We start from the raw sequence: 21,404 nt of genomic DNA, 5'->3' as shown, positions 1-21,404 counted from the left end.
TTCATGTCTTTCAACACTGCTTCATGCTGCTCCTATTTTTCAGACCGTTTCATGTTCCTCATATTTTTCACGCCTTTGGAAGCTCTTCATATTTTACAAAACTTTTCAGGTTCTTCATGTTATTGACGACTGCTTCATGCTCCTCCTATTTTTCAGACCGTTTCATGCTCCTCATATATTTGACACCTTGTGAAGCTCTTCCTATTTTTCACACCTTTTCAGGCTCTTCATGTTTTTCAACACCGTTTCATGCTCCTCCTATTTTTCAGACCGCGTCAGGCTCCTCATGTATTTCACACCTTTTCAAGCTCTTCAGATTTTTCACACCTTTTCAGGCTCTTCATGTTTTTGAACACCGTTTCATGCTCCTCCTATTTTTCAGACCGTTTCATGCTCCTCATATTTTTGACACCTTTTGAACCTCTTCATTTTTTAACAACTTTTGAAGCTCTTCATGTATTTCACACCTTTTCAGGCACTTCATGATTTTCACGACCACTTCATGCTCCTCCTATTTTTCAGACCTTTTCATGCTCATCTCATTTTTGACACCTTTGGAAACTCTTCATATATTTAACACCTTTTGAAGCTCTTCATATTTTTCACAAGTTTTCAGGCTCTTCATGTTTTTCAACACCGCTTCATGCTCCTCCTATTTTTCAGACCGTTTCATGCTCTTCATATTTTTGACACGTTTTGAGGCTCTTCATGTTTTTGACACCTTTTCAGGCTCTTCATGTTTTTGAACACCACTTCATGCTCCTCCTATTTTTCAGATCGTTTCATGCTCCTCATATTTTTGACCCCTTTTGAAGATATTCATGTTTTTCACACCTTTTCAGGCTCTTCATATTTTTGAACACCGTATCATGCTCCTCCTATTTTTCAGACCGTTTCAGGCTCCTCATATTTTTGACACCTTTTGAAGCTCCTCATATTTTTCACACCTTTTGAAACTCTTCATATAAATCACAACTTTTCAGGCACTTCATGTTTTTCAACAGCACTTCATGCTCCTCCTATTTTTCAGACCGGTTCATTCTCCTCATATTTTTGACACCTTTTGAAGCTCCTCATATTTTTCACACCTTTTCAGGCTCTTCATGTTTTTCAACACCTCTTCATGCTCCTCCTATATTTCAGACCGGTTCATGCTCCTCATATTTTTGACACCTTTTGTAGCTCTTCATATATTTCACACCTTTTGAAGCTCTTCATATTTTTCACACGTTTTCAGGCTCTTCATGTTTTTCAACGCCGCTTCATGCTCCTACTATTTTCAGACCGTTTCGACCTCCTCATGTATTTCACACCTTTTGAAGCTCTTCATATATGTCACACCTTTTAGGCTCTTCGTCTTTTTAAAACCGTTTCATGCTCATCCTATTTTTCACACTGTTTCATGCTCCTCATATATTTGAAACCTTTTGAAGCTCTTCATATTTTTCACACCTTTTCAGGCTCTTCATGTTTATCAACACAGTTTCATGCTCTTCCTAATTTTCAGACCGTTTCATGCTCCTCATATTGTTGACACTTTTTGAAGCTCTTCATATTTTTCCACATTTTCAGGCTTTTCATGTTTTTCAACACCGCTTCATGCTTCTCCTATTTTTCAGACCGTTTCATGCTCCTCATATTTTTGACAAATTTTGAAGCTCTTCATACATTTCACACCTTTTCAGGCTCTTCATGTTTTTCAACACCGCTTCATGCTCCTCCAAATTTTCAGAAAGTTTCATGCTCCTCATATTTTTAACATCTTTTGAAACTCTTCATATTTATCACACCTTTTCAGGCTCTTCATGTTTTTGACCACCGCATCATGTTCCTCCTATTTTTCAGTCGTTTCATGCCTCTCATAATTTTTACACCTTTTCAAGCTCTTCATGTTTTTCACACCTTTTCATGCTCTTCATCTTTTTCAGAACCGTCTCATTCTCATCCTATTTTAAAGACTGTTTCATGCTCCTCATATTTTTGACACCTTTAGAACCTCTTCATATTTTTCACAACTTTTCAGGGTCTTCATGTTTTTCAACACTGCTTCATGCTCCTCCTATATCTCAGACAGTTTCATGCTCCTCATATATTTGACACCTTTTGAAGCTCTTCATATTTTTCACACCTTTTCAGGCTCTTCATGTTTTTCAACACCACTTCATGCTCCTCCTATTTTTCAGACCGCTTCATGCTCATCTCATTTTTGACACCTTTTGAAGCTGTTCATATTTTTCACACCTTTTGAAGCTCTTCATATTTTTCACACCTTTTCAGGCTCTTGATGATTTTCAACACCTCTTCATTCTCCTCCTATTTTTCAGACCGTTTCATGCTCATCTCATTTTGACACCTTTAGAAACTCTTCATATTTTTCACACCTTTTCAGGCGCTTCATGTTTTTTAACACCGCTTCATGCTCTTCCTATTTTTCAGACCATTTCATTCTCCTCATATTTTTGACACCTTTTCAAGCTCTTCATATATTTCACACCTTTTCAGGCTCTTCTTGTTTTTCAACACCGCTTCATCCTCCTCCTCTTTTTCAGACCGTTTCATGCTGCTCCTATTTTTCAGACCGTTTCATGCTCCTCATATTTTTGACACCTTTTGAATCTCTTCATATTTTTCACACTTTTTCAGGCTCTTCATGTTTTTGATCACCTTTTCATGTTCCTCCTATTTTTCAGACCGTTTCATGCTCCTCTTAATTTTGACACCTTTTGAAGCTCTTTATATTTTTCACACCTTTTCAGGCTCTTCATGTTTTTGAACACCGCTTCATGCTCCTCCTATTTTTCAGACCGTTTCATGCTCCTCATATTTTTCACACATTTTGAAGCTCTTCATATTTTTCCCCTTTTCAGACTCTTCATGTTTTTCAACACCAGTTCATGCTCCTCATATTTTTCAGACCGTTTTATGCTCCTCATATTTTTGACACCTTTAGAAACTCTTCATATTTTTCACACCTTTTCAGGTTCTTCATGTTTTTCAACAGCACTTCATGCTCCTCCTATTTTTCAGACCGTTTCATTCTCATCTCATTTTTGACACCTTTTGAAGCTCTTCATATTTTTCACACCTTTTCAGGCTCTTCAGGTTTTTGAACACCGCTTCATGCTCCTCCTATTTTTCAGACCGTTTCATGCTCCTCATATTTTTGACACCTTTTGAAGCTTTTCATATTTTTCACACCTCTTCAGGCTCTTCATTTTTTTCAACACCACTTCATGCTCCTCCTATTTTTCAGGCCGTTTCAGGCTCATCTAATATTTGACACCATTTGAAGCTCGTCATATTTTTCACACCTTTTGAAGCTCTTCATATTTTTCACACGTTTTCATGCTCTTCATGTTTTTCAACACCGCTTCATTCTACTCCTATTTTTCAGACCGTTTCCTGCTCATCTCATTTTGACACCTTTTGAAGCTCTTCATATTTTTCACACATTTTGATGCTCTTCCTATTTTTCACACGTTTTCAGGCTCTTCATGTTTTTCAACACCACTTCATGCTACTCCTATTTTTCAGACCGTTTCATGCTCATCTAATTTTTGACACTTTTTGAAGCTCTTCATATTTTTCACACCTTTTGAAGCTCTTCATATTTTTCACACGTTTTCAGGCTCTTCATGTTTTTCAACACCGCTTCATGCTCCTCCAAATTTTCAGAAAGTTTCATGCTCCTCATATTTTTAACATCTTTTGAAACTCTTCATATTTTTCACACCTTTTCAGGCTCTTCATGTTTTTGACCACCGCATCATGTTCCTCCTATTTTTCAGTCGTTTCATGCCTCTCATAATTTTTACAACTTTTGAAGCTCTTCATGTTTTTCACACCTTTTCATGCTCTTCATCTTTTTCAGAACCGTCTCATTCTCATCCTATTTTAAAGACTGTTTCATGCTCCTCATATTTTTGACACCTTTAGAACCTCTTCATATTTTTCACAACTTTTCAGGGTCTTCATGTTTTTCAACACTGCTTCATGCTCCTCCTATATCTCAGACAGTTTCATGCTCCTCATATATTTGACACCTTTTGAAGCTCTTCATATTTTTCACACCTTTTCAGGCTCTTCATGTTTTTCAACACCACTTCATGCTCCTCCTATTTTTCAGACCGCTTCATGCTCATCTCATTTTTGACACCTTTTGAAGCTGTTCATATTTTTCACACCTTTTGAAGCTCTTCATATTTTTCACACCTTTTCAGGCTCTTCATGTTTTTGAACACCGTTTCATGCTCCTCCTATTTTTCAGACCGTTTCATGTTCCTCCTATTTTTTAGATCATTTCATGCTCCTCATATTTTTGACACCTTTTGAAGCTCTTCATATATTTCACACCTTTTCAGGCTCTTCATTTTTTCAACACCACTTCATGCTCCTCCTACTTTTCAGACCGTTTCATGCTCACATCATTTTTGACAACTTTTGAAGCTCTTCTTATTTTTCACATCTTTTGAAACTCTTCGTATTTTTCACACGTTTTCAGGCTCTTCATGTTTTTCAACACCACTTCATGCTCCTCCTATTTTTCAGACCGTTTCATGCTCCTCATATTTTTGACACCTTTTGAAGCTCTTCATATTTTTCACACCTTTTCATGCTCTTCATCTTTTTCACACCTTTTCAGGCTCTTCATGATTTTCAACACCGCTTCATGCTCCTGTATTTTTCAGACAGTTTCATGCTCATCCCATTTTTGACACCTTTTGAAGCTCTTCATATTTTTCAGACCTTTTGAAGCTCTTCATATTTTTCATATTTTTGAAGCTCTTCATATTATCACACTTTTCAGACCCTTCGTGATTTTCAACACCGCTTCATGCTCCTGCTATTTTTCAGAACGTTTCATGCTCCTAATGTATTTAACACCTTTAGAAGCTCTTCATATATTTCACACCTTTTCAGGGTTTTCATTTTTTTCAACACAACTTCATGCTCCTCCTATTTTTCAGACCTTTTCATGCTCATTTCTTTTTGACACCTTTTGAAGCTCTTCATATTTTTCACACCTTTTCAGGCTCTTGATGATATTCAACACCTCTTCATTCTCCTCCTATTTTTCAGACCGTTTCATGCTCATCTCATTTTGACACCTTTAGAAACTCTTCATATTTTTCACACCTTTTCAGGCGCTTCATGTTTTTTAACACCGCTTCATGCTCTTCCTATTTTTCAGACCATTTCATTCTCCTCATATTTTTGACACCTTTTCAAGCTCTTCATATATTTCACACCTTTTCAGGCTCTTCTTGTTTTTCAACACCGCTTCATCCTCCTCTTCTTTTTCAGACCGTTTCATGCTGCTCCTATTTTTCAGACCGTTTCATGCTCCTCATATTTTTGACACCTTTTGAATCTCTTCATATTTTTCACACTTTTTCAGGCTCTTCATGTTTTTGATCACCTTTTCATGTTCCTCCTATTTTTCAGACCGTTTCATGCTCCTCATATTTTTGACACCTTTTGAAGCTCTTTATATTTTTCACACCTTTTCAGGCTTTTCATGTTTTTGAACACCGCTTCATGATCCTCCTATTTTTCAGACCTTTTCATGCTCCTCATATTTTTGACACCTTTAGAAGCTCTTCATATTTTTCACACCTTTCAGGCTCTTCATGATTTTCACCACCACTTCATGCTCCTCTTATTTTTCAGACCGTTTCATGCTCTTCTCATTTTTGAAACCTTTAGAATCTCTCCATATTTTTCACACCTTTTCAGGCTCTTCATGTTTTTCAACACCGCTTCATGCTCCTCCTATTATTCAGACCGTTTCATGCTCCTCATATTTTTGAACCTTTTGAAGCTCTTCATATTTTTCACAACTTTTCAGGCTTTTCATGTATTTGAACACGCTTCATGCTTCTCCTTTTTTTCAGACCGTTTTTTGCTCCTCATATTTTTGACACCTTTTGAAGCTCTTCATATTTTTCACACGTTTTCAGCTCTTCATGTTTTTGAACACCGCTTCATGCTACTCCTATTTTTCAGAGAGTTTCATGCTCCTCATGTATTTCACACCTTTTGAAGCTCTTCATATTTTTCACACCTTTTCAGGCTCTTCATGTTTTTCAACACCGCTTCATGCTCCTCCTATTATTCAGACCGTTTCATGCTCCTCATATTTTTGAACCTTTTGAAGGTCTTCATATATTTCACACCTTTTCAGCCTCTTTGTTTTTTTCAACACCACTTCATGCTCCTCTTATTTTTCAGACCTTTTCATGTTCATCTCATTTTTGACACATTTGAAGCTCTTCATATTTTTCACACCTTTTGAAGCTCTTCATATTTTTCACAACTTTTCTGGCTCTTCATGTTTTTCAACAACGCTTCATGCTCCTCCTATTTTTCAGACCGTTTCATGCTCCTCATATTTTTGACACTTTTTGAAGCTCTTCATATTTTTCACAAATTTTTAGGCTCTTCATGTTTTTCAACACCGATTCATGCTCCTCATATTTTGACACATTTTGAAGCTCTTCATATTTCTCACACCTTTTCAGGCTCTTCATGTTTTTGAACACCGGTTCATGCTCCTCCGATTTTTCATACCGTTTCATGCTCCGCATATTTTTACCACCTTTTGAAGCTTTTCATATTTTTCACACATTTTCTGGCTGTTCAAGTTTTTCAACACCACTTCATGCTCCTCCTTTTTTGCAGACCCTTTCATGCTCCCCATATTTTTTACACCTTTTGAAGCTCTTCATATTTTTCACACGTTTTCAGGCTCTTCATGTTTTTCAAGACCGCTTCATGCTCCTCCTTTTTTTCAGACCGTTTCATGCTCCACATGTATTTCACACCTTTTGAAGCTCTTCATATTTTTCACACCTTTTCAGTCTCTTGATAATTTTCAACACCGCTTCATTCTCCTCCTGTTTTTCAGACCGTTTCATGCTCATCTCATTTTGACACCATTTTAAGCTCTTCATATTTTTCACAACTTTTGAAGCTCTTCATATTTTTCACACCTTTTGAAGCTCTTCATATTTTTCATATTTTTGAAGCTCTTCATATTTTTCACACCTTCTCAGGCTCTTCATGTTTTTGAACACCACTTCATGCTCCTCCTCTTTTTCAGACCGTTTCATGCTCCTCCTATTTTTCAGACCGTTTCATGCTCCTCATAATTTTGACACCTTTTGAAGCTTTTCATATTTTTCACACCTTTTCAGGCTCTTCATGTTTTTCCACACCACTTCATGCTTCTCCTGCTTTTCAGCCCGTTTCATGCTCCTAATGTATTTCACACCTTTTGAAGCTCTTCATATTTTACACACCTTTTCAGTCTCGTCATGATTTTGAACACCGCTTCATGTGCCTCCTATTTTTCCGACCGTTTCATGCTCCTCATATTTTTGACACCTTTTGAAGCTTTTCATATTTTTCAAACCTTTTCAGGCTCTTCATTTTTTTCAACACCACTGCATGCTCCTCCTTTTTGCAGACCTTTTCATGCTCCTCATATTTTTCACACCTTTTGATGATCCTCATATTTTTCACACCTTTTCAGTCTCTTCTTTTTTTTCAACACCACTTCATGCTCCTCCTATGTCTCAAACCGTTTCATGCTCATCATATTTTTGACACCTTTTGAAGTTTTTCATATTTTTCACAACTTTTCAGGCTCTTCATGTTTTTCAACAATGCTTCATGCTCCTCCTATTTTTCAGACCGTTTCATGCTCCTCATATTTTGACACATTTTTAAGCTCTTCATATTTTTCACACTTTTTCAGGCTCTTCATGTTTTTGAACACCGCTTCATGCTCCTCCTATTTTTCAGACCGTTTCATGCTCCGCATATTTTTACCACCTTTTGAAGCTTTTCATATTTTTCACGCATTTTCTGGCTGTTCAAGTTTTTCAACACCACTTCATGCTCCTCCTCTTTTTCAGACCGTTTCATGCTCCTCCTATTTTTCAGACCGTTTCATGCTCCTCATGTATTTCACACATTTTGAAGCTCTTCATATTTTTCACACCTTTTCAGCCTCTTCATGATTTTGAACACCGCTTCATGATCCTCCTATTTTTCAGAATGTTTCATGCTCCTCATATTTTTGACAACTTTTGAAGCTTTTCATATTTTTCACAAATTTTCAGGCTCTTCATGTATTTGAACAGAGCTTCATGCTCCTCTTATTTTTCAGACCGTATCATACTCGTCATATTTTTCACACCTTTTGGACCTCTTCATATTTTTCACACCTTTTCAGGCTCTTCATGTTTTTCAACACAACTTCATGCTCATCCTTTTTCCAGACCGTTTCATGTTCCTCATGTATTTTACACCTTTTGAAGCTCTTCATAATTTTCACACTGTTCAGGCTCTTCATGCATTTGAACACCTTTTCATGCTCCTCCTATTTTTCAGACCGTTTCAAGCTCCTCATAGTTTTGACACGTTTTGAAGCTCTTCATATTTTTCACACCTTTTCAGGTTCTTCATGTTTTTCCACACCGCTTCATGCTCCTCCTATTTTTCAGACCATTTCATGCTCCTCATATTTTTGACACCTTTTGAAGCTCTTAATATATTTCACACCTTTTCAGACTCTTCATGATTTCCAACACCGCTTCATGCTCCTCATATTTTTCAGACCGTTTCATGCTCATCTCATTTTTATCACCTTTTGAAGCTCTTCATATTTTTCACACCTTTTGAAGCTCTTCATATTTTTCACACGTTTTCAGGCTCTTCATGTTTTTCAACACCACTTCCTGCTTCTCCTATTTTTCAGACCGTTTCATGATCCTCATATTTTTGACACATTTTGAAGCTCTTCATATTTTTCACACCTTTTCAGGCTCTTCATGTTTTTCAACACCGCTTCATGCTCCTCCATTTTTTCAGACCGTTTCATGCTCCTCATATTTTTGACACCTTTTGATGCTCTTCATATTTTTCACACCTTTTCAGACTCTTCATGATTTTCAAAACGGCTTCATGCTCCTCATATTTTCACACCATTTCATGCTCATCTCATTTTTGACACCCTTTGAAGCTCCTCTACTTTTGACCCCTTTAGAAGCTCTTCATATTTTTGACAACTTTTCAGGCTCTTCATGTTTTTCAACACCGCTTCATGCTCCCCCTAATTTTCAGACCGTTTCATGACACTCATATTTTTGACACCTTTTGAAGCTCCTCATATATTTCATACCTTTTCAGACTCTTCATGATTTCCAACACCGCTTCATGCTCCTCATTTTTTTCACACCGTTTAATGCTCATCTCATTTTTGACACCTTTTGAAGCTCTTCATATTTTTGACACCTTTAGAAGCTCTTCATATGTTTTACACATTTTCAGGCTCTTCATGTTTTTCAACACCGCTTCATGCTCCTCCTATCTTTCAAACCGTTTCATGCTCCTCATATTTTTGACACCTTTGAAGCTCTTCATATTTTTCACACCTTTTCAGACTCTTCATGTTTTTCAACACTGCTTCATGCTCCTCCTATTTGTCAGACCGTTTCATGCTCCTCCTATTTTTCAGACCGTTTCATGCTTCTCATATTTTGACACCTTATGAAGCTCTTCATATTTTTCACAACTTTTCAGCCTCTTCATGTTTTTCAATACCGCTTCATGCTCCTCCACTTTGTCAGACCGTTTCATGCTCCTCATATTTTTGGCACCTTTTGAAGCTCTTCATATTTTTCACACCTTTTCAGGTCTTCATGTTTTTGAACACCATTTCATGCTCCTCCTATTTTTCAGACCGTTTCATGCTCTTCATATTTTTGGCACCTTTTGAAGCTCTTCATATTTTTCACACCTTTTCAGGCTCTTCATGTTTTTCAACACCGCTTCATGCTCCTCCTATGTTTCAGACCGTTTTATGCTCCTCATATTTGACACCTTTTGAAGCTCTTCATAATTTCCACACCTTTTCAGGCTCTTCATATTTTTGAACACCATTTCATGCTCCTCTTATTTTTTTTTATTGTTTTTTTTTTTAATTTTTTTTATTATTTTTATTTTTTTTTCCCTGTCGGTTTTGTCATACATTGATATGAATCAGCCATGGATTTACATGTATTCCCAATCCCAATCCCCCCTCCCACCTCCCTCTCCACCCGATTCCTCTCGGTCTTCCCAGTGCACCAAGCCGGAGCACTTGTCTCTTGCATCCTACCTGGGCTGGTGATCTGTTTCACCATAGATAGCATACATGCTGTTCTTTTGAAATATCCCAACCTCGCATTCTCCCACAAAGTTCAAAAGTCTGTTCTGTATTTCTGTGTCCCTTTTTCTGTTCTGCATATAGGGTTATCGTTATCACTTTTCTAAATTCCATATACATGTGTCAGCATGCTCTAATGTTCTTTATCTTTCTGGCTTACTTCACTCTGTATAATGGGCTCCAGCTTCATCCATCTCATTAGGACTGATTCAAATGAATTCTTTTTAATGGCTGAGTAATATTCCATGGTGTATATGTACCACAGCTTTCTTATCCATTCATCTGCTGACGGGCATCTAGGTTGCTTCCATGTCCTGGCTATTATAAACAGTGCTGCGATGAACATTGGGGTGCACGTGTCTCTTTCAGACGAACCTATGGACACCTTATCTTTGACAAAGGAGGCAAGGATATACAATGGAAAAAAGACAACCTCTTTAACAAGTGATGCTGGGAAAACTGGTCAACCACTTGTAAAAGAATGAAACTAGAACACTTTCTAACACCATACACAAAAATAAACTCAAAATGGATTAAAGATCTAAATGTAAGACCAGAAACTATAAAACTCCTAGAGGAGAACATAGGCAAAACACTCTCCGACATAAATCAAAGCAAGATCCTCTATGACCCACCTCCCAGAATATTGGAAATAAAAGCAAAACTAAACAAATGGGACCTAATGAAACTTAAAAGCTTTTGCACTACAAAGGAAACTATAAGTAAGGTGAAAAGACAGCCCTCAAATTGGGAGAAAATAATAGCAAATGAAGAAACAGACAAAGAATTAATCTCAAAAATATACAAGCAAATCCTGCAGCTCAATTCCAGAAAAATAAATGACCCAATAAAAAATGAGCCAAAGAACTAAACAGACATTTCTCCAAAGAAGACATACAGATGGATAACAAACACATGAAAAGATGCTCAACATCACTCATTATTAGAAAAATGCAAATCAAAACCACAATGAGGTACCATTACATGCCAGTCAGGATGGCTTCTATCCAAAAGTCTACAAGCAATAAATGCTGGAGATGGTGTGGAGAAAAGGGAACCCTCTTACACTGTTGGTGGGAATGCACACTAGTACAGCCCCTATGGAAAACAGTGTGGAGATTTCTTAAAAAACTGGAAATAGAACTGCCATATGACCCAGCAATCCCACTTCTGGGCATACACACTGAGGAAACCAGATCCTCTTATTTTTCAGACCGTTTCAAGCTCCTCATATTTTTTACACCTTTTGAAGCTCTTCATATATTTTACACCTTTTCAGGCTCTTCATGTTTTTGAACACCGCTTCATGCTCCTCCTTTTTCAGACAGTTTCATGCTCCTCATATTTTTGACACGTTTTGAAGTTATTCATATTTTTCACACCTTTTCAGGCTCTGCATTTTTTTGAACACAGTTTCATGCTCCTCATATTTTTCACACATTTTCATGCTCTTCATATTTTTCACACCTTTCAGACTCTTCATGTTTTTGAACACCATTTCATTCTCCTCCTATTTTTCAGACGGCTTCATGCTCCTCATAACTTTGACACCTTTTGAAGCTCTTCATATTTTTCACACTTTTTCAGTTTCTTCAGGTTTTTTAACACGGCTTCATGCTCCTCGTATTTTTCAGACCGTTTCATGCTCCTCACATTTTTCACACTTTTTCATGCTCTTCATATTTTTCACATCTTTTCATGCTCTTCATGTTTCTCAACACCGCTTCATGCTCTTCAGGTTTTTGAACACGTCTTCATGCTCCTCGTATTTTTCAGACCGTTTCATGCTCCTCACATTTTTCACACTTTTTCATGCTCTTCATATTTTTCACATCTTTTCATGCTCTTCATGTTTCTCAACACCGCTTCATGCTCTTCAGGTTTTCGAACACGTCTTCATGCTCCTCATATTTTTCAGACCGTTTCATGCTCCTCATATTTTTGACACTTTTTGAAGCTCTTTATATTTTTCATACCTTTTCAGGCTCTTAATGTTTTTGAACACCGCTTCATGCTCCTCCTATTTTTTAGACAGTTTCATGCTCCTCATGTTTTTCACACCTTTTGAAGCTCCTCATTTTATTCGCACATTTTCAGGCTCTTCATGTATTTGAACACCGTTTCATGCTCCTCCTATTTTTCAGACCGTTTCATGCTCTTCATATATTTCACACCTTTTGAAGCTCTTCATATTTTTCACATTTCTGAAGCTCTTCATATTTTTCACACCTTTTCAGGCTCTTCATGTTTTTCAACACCTCTTCATCCTCCTCGTATTTTTCAGACCGTTTCATGCTCCTCATATTTTTGACACATTTTGAAGCTCTTCATATTTTTCACACCTTTTTGAAGCTCTTCATATTTTTCACACGTTTTCAGGCTCTTCATGTTTTTCAACACCGCTTCATGCACCTCCTATTTTTCAGACCGTTTCATGCTCCTCATATTTTTGACACTTTTTGAAGCTGTTCATATTTTTCACACCTTTTCAGGCTCTTCATGTTTTTCAACACCGTTTCATGCTCCTCATATTTTTGACACCTTTTGAATCTCTTCATATTTTTCACACCTTTTCAGGGTCTTCATGTTTTTCAACACCGCTTCATGCTCCTCCTATTTTTCAGACCGTTTCATGCTCCTCATATTTTTGACACTTTTTGAAGCTGTTCATATTTTTAACACCTTTTCAGGCTCTTCATGTTTTTCAACACCGTTTCATGCTCCTCATATTTTGACACCTTTTGAAACTCTTCATATTTTTCACACCTTTTCAGGCTCTTCATGTTTTTCAACACCGCTTCATGCTCCTCCTGTTTTTCAGACGGTTTCATGTTCCTCATATTTTTCACAGCTTTTAAAGCTCTTCATATTTTTCACACCTTTTCAGGCTCTTCATGTTTTTAACACAGCTTCATGCTCCTCCTATTTTTCAGAGAGTTTCATGCTCCTCATGTATTTCACACCTTTTGAAGCTCTTCATATTTTTCACACCTTTTCAGTCTCTTCATGTTTTTCCACACCAGTTCATGCTCCTCCTTTTTTTCAGACCGTTTCATGCTCCTCATATTTTTGACACTTTTTGAAGCTCTTCATATTTTCACTCCTTTTCAGGCTTTTCATGTTTTTGAACACCGCTTCATGATCCTCCTATTTTTCAGACCTTTTCATGCTCCTCATATTTTTGACACCTTTAGAAGCTCTTCATATTTTTCACACCTTTTCAGGCTCTTCATGATTTTCACCACGACTTCATGCTCCTCTTATTTTTCAGACCGTTTCATGCTCTTCTCATTTTTGAAACCTTTAGAATCTCTCCATATTTTTCACACCTTTTCAGGCTCTTCATGTTTTTCAACACCGCTTCATGCTCCTCCTATTATTCAGACCGTTTCATGCTCCTCATATTTTTGAACCTTTTGAAGGTCTTCATATATTTCACACCTTTTCAGCCTCTTTGTTTTTTTCAACACCACTTCATGCTCCTCTTATTTTTCAGACCTTTTCATGTTCATCTCATTTTTGACACATTTGAAGCTCTTCATATTTTTCACACCTTTTGAAGCTCTTCATATTTTTCACAACTTTTCAGGCTCTTCATGTTTTTCAACAACGCTTCATGCTCCTCCTATTTTTCAGACCGTTTCATGCTCCTCATATTTTTGACACTTTTTGAAGCTCTTCATATTTTTCACAAATTTTTAGGCTCTTCATGTTTTTCAACACCGATTCATGCTCCTCATATTTTGACACATTTTGAAGCTCTTCATATTTCTCACACCTTTTCAGGCTCTTCATGTTTTTGAACACCGGTTCATGCTCCTCCGATTTTTCATACCGTTTCATGCTCCGCATATTTTTACCACCTTTTGAAGCTTTTCATATTTTTCACACATTTTCTGGCTGTTCAAGTTTTTCAACACCACTTCATGCTCCTCCTTTTTTGCAGACCCTTTCATGCTCCCCATATTTTTTACACCTTTTGAAGCTCTTCATATTTTTCACACGTTTTCAGGCTCTTCATGTTTTTCAAGACCGCTTCATGCTCCTCCTTTTTTTCAGACCGTTTCATGCTCCACATGTATTTCACACCTTTTGAAGCTCTTCATATTTTTCACACCTTTTCAGTCTCTTGATAATTTTCAACACCGCTTCATTCTCCTCCTGTTTTTCAGACCGTTTCATGCTCATCTCATTTTGACACCATTTTAAGCTCTTCATATTTTTCACAACTTTTGAAGCTCTTCATATTTTTCACACCTTTTGAAGCTCTTCATATTTTTCATATTTTTGAAGCTCTTCATATTTTTCACACCTTCTCAGGCTCTTCATGTTTTTGAACACCACTTCATGCTCCTCCTCTTTTTCAGACCGTTTCATGCTCCTCCTATTTTTCAGACCGTTTCATGCTCCTCATAATTTTGACACCTTTTGAAGCTTTTCATATTTTTCACACCTTTTCAGGCTCTTCATGTTTTTCCACACCACTTCATGCTTCTCCTACTTTTCAGCCCGTTTCATGCTCCTAATGTATTTCACACCTTTTGAAGCTCTTCATATTTTACACACCTTTTCAGTCTCGTCATGATTTTGAACACCGCTTCATGTGCCTCCTATTTTTCCGACCGTTTCATGCTCCTCATATTTTTGACACCTTTTGAAGCTTTTCATATTTTTCAAACCTTTTCAGGCTCTTCATTTTTTTCAACACCACTGCATGCTCCTCCTTTTTGCAGACCTTTTCATGCTCCTCATATTTTTCACACCTTTTGATGATCCTCATATTTTTCACACCTTTCAGTCTCTTCTTTTTTTTCAACACCACTTCATGCTCCTCCTATGTCTCAAACCGTTTCATGCTCATCATATTTTTGACACCTTTTGAAGTTTTTCATATTTTTCACAACTTTTCAGGCTCTTCATGTTTTTCAACAATGCTTCATGCTCCTCCTATTTTTCAGACCGTTTCATGCTCCTCATATTTTGACACATTTTTAAGCTCTTCATATTTTTCACACTTTTTCAGGCTCTTCATGTTTTTGAACACCGCTTCATGCTCCTCCTATTTTTCAGACCGTTTCATGCTCCGCATATTTTTACCACCTTTTGAAGCTTTTCATATTTTTCACGCATTTTCTGGCTGTTCAAGTTTTTCAACACCACTTCATGCTCCTCCTTTTTTGCAGACCGTTTCATGCTCCCCATATTTTTTACACCTTTTGAAGCTCTTCATATTTTTAACACGTTTTCAGGCTCTTCATGTTTTTCAAGACCGCTTCATGCTCCTCCTATTTTTCAGAGCCTTTCATGCTCCTCATAATTTTGACACTTTTTGAAGCTCTTCATATTTTTCACACCTTTTCAGACTCTTCATGTTTTTGAACACCACTTCATGCTCCTCCTATTTGTCAGAGAGTTTCATGCTCTTCATGTATTTCACACCTTTTGAAGCTCTTCATATTTTTCACACCTTTTCAGGCACTTCATGTTTTTCCACACCACTTCATGCTTCTCCTATTTTTCAGACCGTTTCATGCTCCTCATGAATTTCATGCCTTTGAAGCTCTTCATATTTTTCACACCTTTTCAGGCTCTTCATGTTTCTGATCACCGTTTCATGCTCCTCCTATTTTTCAGACCATTTCATGCTCATCTCATTTTTGACACCTTTTGAAGTTCTTCATATATTTCACACCTTTTGAAGCTCTTCATATTTTTCACACGTTTGCAGGCTCTTCATGTTTTTCAACACCGTTTCATGCTGCTTCTGTTTTTCAGACGGTTTCATGCTCCTCGTATGTTTCACAGCTTTTAAAGCTCTTCATATTTTTCACACCTTTTCAGGCTCTTCATGTTTTTAACACAGCTTCATGCTCCTCCTATTTTTCAGAGAGTTTCATGCTCCTCATGTATTTCACACCTTTTGAAGCTCTTCATATTTTTCACAACTTTTCAGTCTCTTCATGTTTTTCCACACCACTTCATGCTCCGTTTTTTCAGACCGTTTCATTCTCCTCATATTTTTGACACTTTTTGAAGTTCTTCATATTTTCACACCTTTTCATGCTTTTCATGTTTTTGAACATGCTTCATGATCCTCCTATTTTTCAGACCGTTTCATGCTCCTCATATTTTTGACACCTTTAGAAGCTCTTCATATTTTTCACACCTTTTCAGTCTCTTCATGATTTTCACCACCACTTCATGCTCCTCTTATTTTTCAGACCGTTTCATGCTCTTCTCATTTTTGAAACCTTTAGAATCTCTCCGTATTTTTCACACCTTTTCAGGCTCTTCATGTTTTTCAACACCGCTTCATGCTCCTCCTATTATTCAGACCGTTTCATTCTCCTCATATTTTTGACACCTTTTGAAGGTCTTCATATATTCACATCTTTTCAGGCTCTTCTTTTTTTTTCAACTCCACTTCATGCTCCTCTTATTTTTCAGACCGTTTCATGCTCATCTCATTTTTGACACATTTGTAGCTCTTCATATTTTTCACACCTTTTGAAGCTCTTCATATTTTTCACACGTTTTCAGGCTCTTCATGTTTTTCAACACCGCTTCATGCTCGTCCTATTATTCAGAACGTTTCATTCTCCTCATATTTTTGACACCTTTTGAAGATCTTCATATATTTCACACCTTTTCAGCCTCTTCTTTTTTATCAACACCACTTCATGCTTCTCTTATTTTTCAGACCTTTTCATGTTCATCTCATTTTTGACACATTTGAAGCTCTTCATATTTTTCAAACCTTTTGAAGCTCTTCATATTTTTCACAACTTTTCAGGCTCTTCATGTTTTTCAACAACGCTTCATGCTCCTCCTATTTTTCAGACCGTTTCATGCTCCTCATATTTTTGACAATTTTTGAAGCTCTTCATATTTTTCACAACTTTTTAGGCTCTTCATGTTTTTCAACACCGATTCATGCTCCTCCTCTTTTTCAGACCGTTTCATGCTCCTCATATTTTGACACATTTTGAAGCTCTTCATATTTCTCACACCTTTTCAGGCTCTTCTTGTTTTTGAACACCGGTTCATGCTCCTCCGATTTTTCAACCGTTTCATGCTCCGCATATATTTACCACCTTTTGAAGCTTTTCATATTTTTCACACATTTTCTGGCTGTTCAAGTTTTTCAACACCACTTCATGCTCCTCCTTTTTTGCAGACCGTTTCATCCTCACCATATTTTTGACACGTTTTGAGGCTCTTCATATTTTTCACACCTTTTCAGTCTCTGCGTGTTTTGAACACCGTTTCATGTTCCTCATGTATTTCACACCTTTTGAAGCTCTTCATATTTTGCACACCTTTTCAGGCTCTTCATGTTGTTGAACACCGCTTCATCCTCCTCCTATTTTTAAGAGGGTTTCATGCTCATCATATTTTTGAAACATTTTGAAGCTCCTCATATTTTTCACACCTTTTGAAGCTCTTCATACTTTTCAAACCTTTTCAGGCTCTTCATGTTTTTCAACACCACTTCATGTTCCTCCTATTTTTCAGACCCTTTCATGCTAATCTAATTTTTGACACCTTTTGAAGCTCTTCATATTTTTCACACCTTTTGAAGCTCTTCATATTTTTCACACCTTTTCAGGCTCTTCATGTTTTTGAACACCGCTTCATGCTCGTCCTATTTTTCAGACTGTTTCATGCTCCTCATATTTTTGACACCTTTTGAAGCTCTTCATATTTTTCACACCTTTTCAGGCTCTTCATGTTTTTGAACACCGCTTCATGCTCCTCCTATTTTCCAGACCGTTTCATACTCCTCATATATTTGTCACCTTTTGAAGCTCTTCATATTTTTCACACCTTTTCAGGCTCTTCATGTTTTTCCACACCACTTCATGCTTCTTTTTTTCATCTCGTTTCATGCTCCTCATGTATTTCACACGTTTTAAAGCTCTACATATTTTTCACACGTTTTCACTCTCTTCATGTTTTTCAACACCATTTCATGCCGCATCTATTTTTCAGACCGTTTCATGCTCTTCATATTTTTGACATCTTTTGAAGCTTTTCATATTTTTCACACCTTTTCAGGCTCTTCATGTTTTTCCACACCACTTCATGCTTCTCCTATTTTTCAGACCGTTTCATGATCCTCATGAATTTCACACCTTTTGAAGCTCTTCATATTTTTCACAACTTTTCAGGTTCTTCATGTTTCTGATCACCGTTTCATGCTCCTCCTATCTTTCAGACCGTTTCATGCTTCTCATATTTTTGACACCATTTGAAGCTCTTCATATTTTTCACACCTTTTCAGGCTCCTCATGTTTTTGATCACCGTTTCATGCTCCTATTTTTCAGAACGTTACATGGTCCTCATATTTTTGACACCATTTGAAGCTCTTCATATTTTTCACACCTTTTCAGGCTCTTCATGTTTTTCCACACCACTTCATGCTTCTCATATTTTTCAGACCGTTTCATGCTCCTCATGTATTTCACAACTTTTGAAGCTCTTCATATTTTTCACATCTTTTCAGGCTCCTCATGTTTTGATCACCGCTCATGATCCTCCAAATTTTCAGACCGTTTCATGCTCTTCATATTTTTGACCCCTTTTGAAGCTCTTCATATTTTTCACACCTTTTCAGGCTCTTCATGTTTTTGAACACCGCTCATGATCCTCCAAATTTTCAAACCGTTTCATGCTCTTCATATTTTTGACACCTTTTGAAGCTCATCATATTTTTCACACCTTTTAAGGCTCTTCATGTTTTTCCACACGACTTCATGCTTCTCATATTTTTCAGACCGTTTCATGCTCCTCATGATTTTCACACCTTTTGAAGCTCTTCATATTTTTCACACCTTTTCAGGCTTCTCATGTTTTTGATCCCCGTTTCATGCTCCTCCTATTTTTCAGACCGTTTCATGCTCTTCATATTTTTGACGCCTTTTGAAGCTCTTCATATTTTTCACACCTTTTCAGGCTCTTGATGTTTTCCACACCGTTTCATGCTGCTTCTATTTTTCAGGCCGTTTCACGCTCCTCATAATTTTCACACCTGTTGAAGCTCTTTATATTTTTCAAACCTTTTCAGGCTCTTCATGTTTTTGAACACCGTTTCATGCTCCCCCTATTTTTCAGACCGTTTCATCTTCATCTCATTTTTGATACCTTTTGAAGCTCTTCATATTTTTCACACGTTTTGAAGCTCTTCATATTTTTCACACCTTTTCAGGCTCTTCATGTTTTTGAACACCGCTTCAAGGTCCTCCTATTTTTCAGAACGTTTCATGCTCCTCCTGTATTTCACACCTTTTGAAGCTCTTTATATTTTTCAAACCTTTTCAGGCTCTTCATGTTTTTGAACACCGTTTCATGCTCCCCCTATTTTTCAGACCGTTTCATGCTCTTCATATTTTTGACACTTTTTGAAGCTCTTCATGTTTTTGACACCTTTTGAAGCTCTTCATATATTTCACACCTTTTCAGGCTCTTCATGTTTTTCAACACCACTTCATGCTCCTCCTATTTTTCAGACCGTTTCATGCTCATCTAATTTTTGACACCTTTTGAAGCTCTTCATATATTTCACAACTTTTGAAGCTCTACATATTTTTCACATTTTTGAACCTTTTAATATTTTTCACACTTTTTCACGCTCTTCATGTTTTTGAACACCGCTTCATGCTCCTGCTATTTTTCACACCGTTTCATACTCCTCATATTTTTGACACGTTTTGAGGCTCTTCATATATTTCACACCTTTTGAAGCTTTTCATATTTTTCACACTTTTGCAGCTCTTCATATTTTTCACACCTTTTCAGGCTCTTCATGTTTTTCAAAACCGCTCATGCACCTCCTATTTTTCAGACCGTTTCATTCTCCTCATATTTTTGACACCTTTTGAAGCTCTTCATGTTTTTCACACCTTTTCAGGCTCTTCTTTTTTTTCAACACCACTTCATGCTCGTCCTATTTTTCAGACCGTTTCATGCTCATCTCATTTTTGACACATTTTGAAGCTCTTCATATTTTTCACACTTTTCAGGCTCCTCATGTTTTTCAACACCATTTCATGCTCCTCCTATTTTTCAGACCGTTTCATGCTCCTCATATTTCTGACACTTTTTGAAGCTCCTCATATTTTTCACACATTGTGAAGATCTTCATATATTTCACACCATTTCAGGATCTTCATGTTTTTCAACACCACTTCACGCTCCTCCTATTTTTCAGACTGTTTCATTCTCCTCATATTTTTGACACCTTTTGAAGCTCTTCATATATTCCACACCTTTTCAGGCTCTTCATGTTTTTAACACCACTTCATGCTCCTCCTATTTTTCAGACCATTTCCTGCTCATCGATTTTTGACACCTTTTGAAGCTCTTCATATTTTTCACACTTTTCAGGCTCCTCATGTTTTTCAACACCATTTCATGCTCCTCCTATTTTTCAGACCGTTTAATGCTCCTCATATTTTTGACATTTTTTGAAGCTCTTCATATTTTTCACACCTTTTCAGGCTCTTCATATTTTTGAACACTGCTTCATGCTCCTCCTATTTTTCAGACCGTTTCATGCTCCTCATGTATTTCACACATTTTGAAGCTCTTCATATTTTTCACACCTTTTCAGCCTCTTCATGATTTTGAACACCGCTTCATGATCCTCCTATTTTTCAGAATGTTTCATGCTCCTCATATTTTTGACAACTTTTGAAGCTTTTCATATTTTTCACAAATTTTCAGGCTCTTCATGTATTTGAACAGAGCTTCATGCTCCTCTTATTTTTCAGACCGTATCATACTCGTCATATTTTTCACACCTTTTGGACCTCTTCATATTTTTCACACCTTTTCAGGCTCTTCATGTTTTTCAACACAACTTCATGCTCATCCTTTTTCCAGACCGTTTCATGTTCCTCATGTATTTTACACCTTTTGAAGCTCTTCATAATTTTCACACTGTTCAGGCTCTTCATGCATTTGAACACCTTTTCATGCTCCTCCTATTTTTCAGACCGTTTCAAGCTCCTCATAGTTTTGACACGTTTTGAAGCTCTTCATATTTTTCACACCTTTTCAGGTTCTTCATGTTTTTCCACACCGCTTCATGCTCCTCCTATTTTTCAGACCATTTCATGCTCCTCATATTTTTGACACCTTTTGAAGCTCTTAATATATTTCACACCTTTTCAGACTCTTCATGATTTC

The sequence above is a fragment of the Dama dama genome, unplaced genomic scaffold (assembly GCF_033118175.1).
Source record: "Dama dama isolate Ldn47 unplaced genomic scaffold, ASM3311817v1 ptg000126l, whole genome shotgun sequence".
Lineage (NCBI taxonomy): Eukaryota > Metazoa > Chordata > Mammalia > Artiodactyla > Cervidae > Dama > Dama dama.
This window is presented reverse-complemented; position numbering follows the sequence as displayed.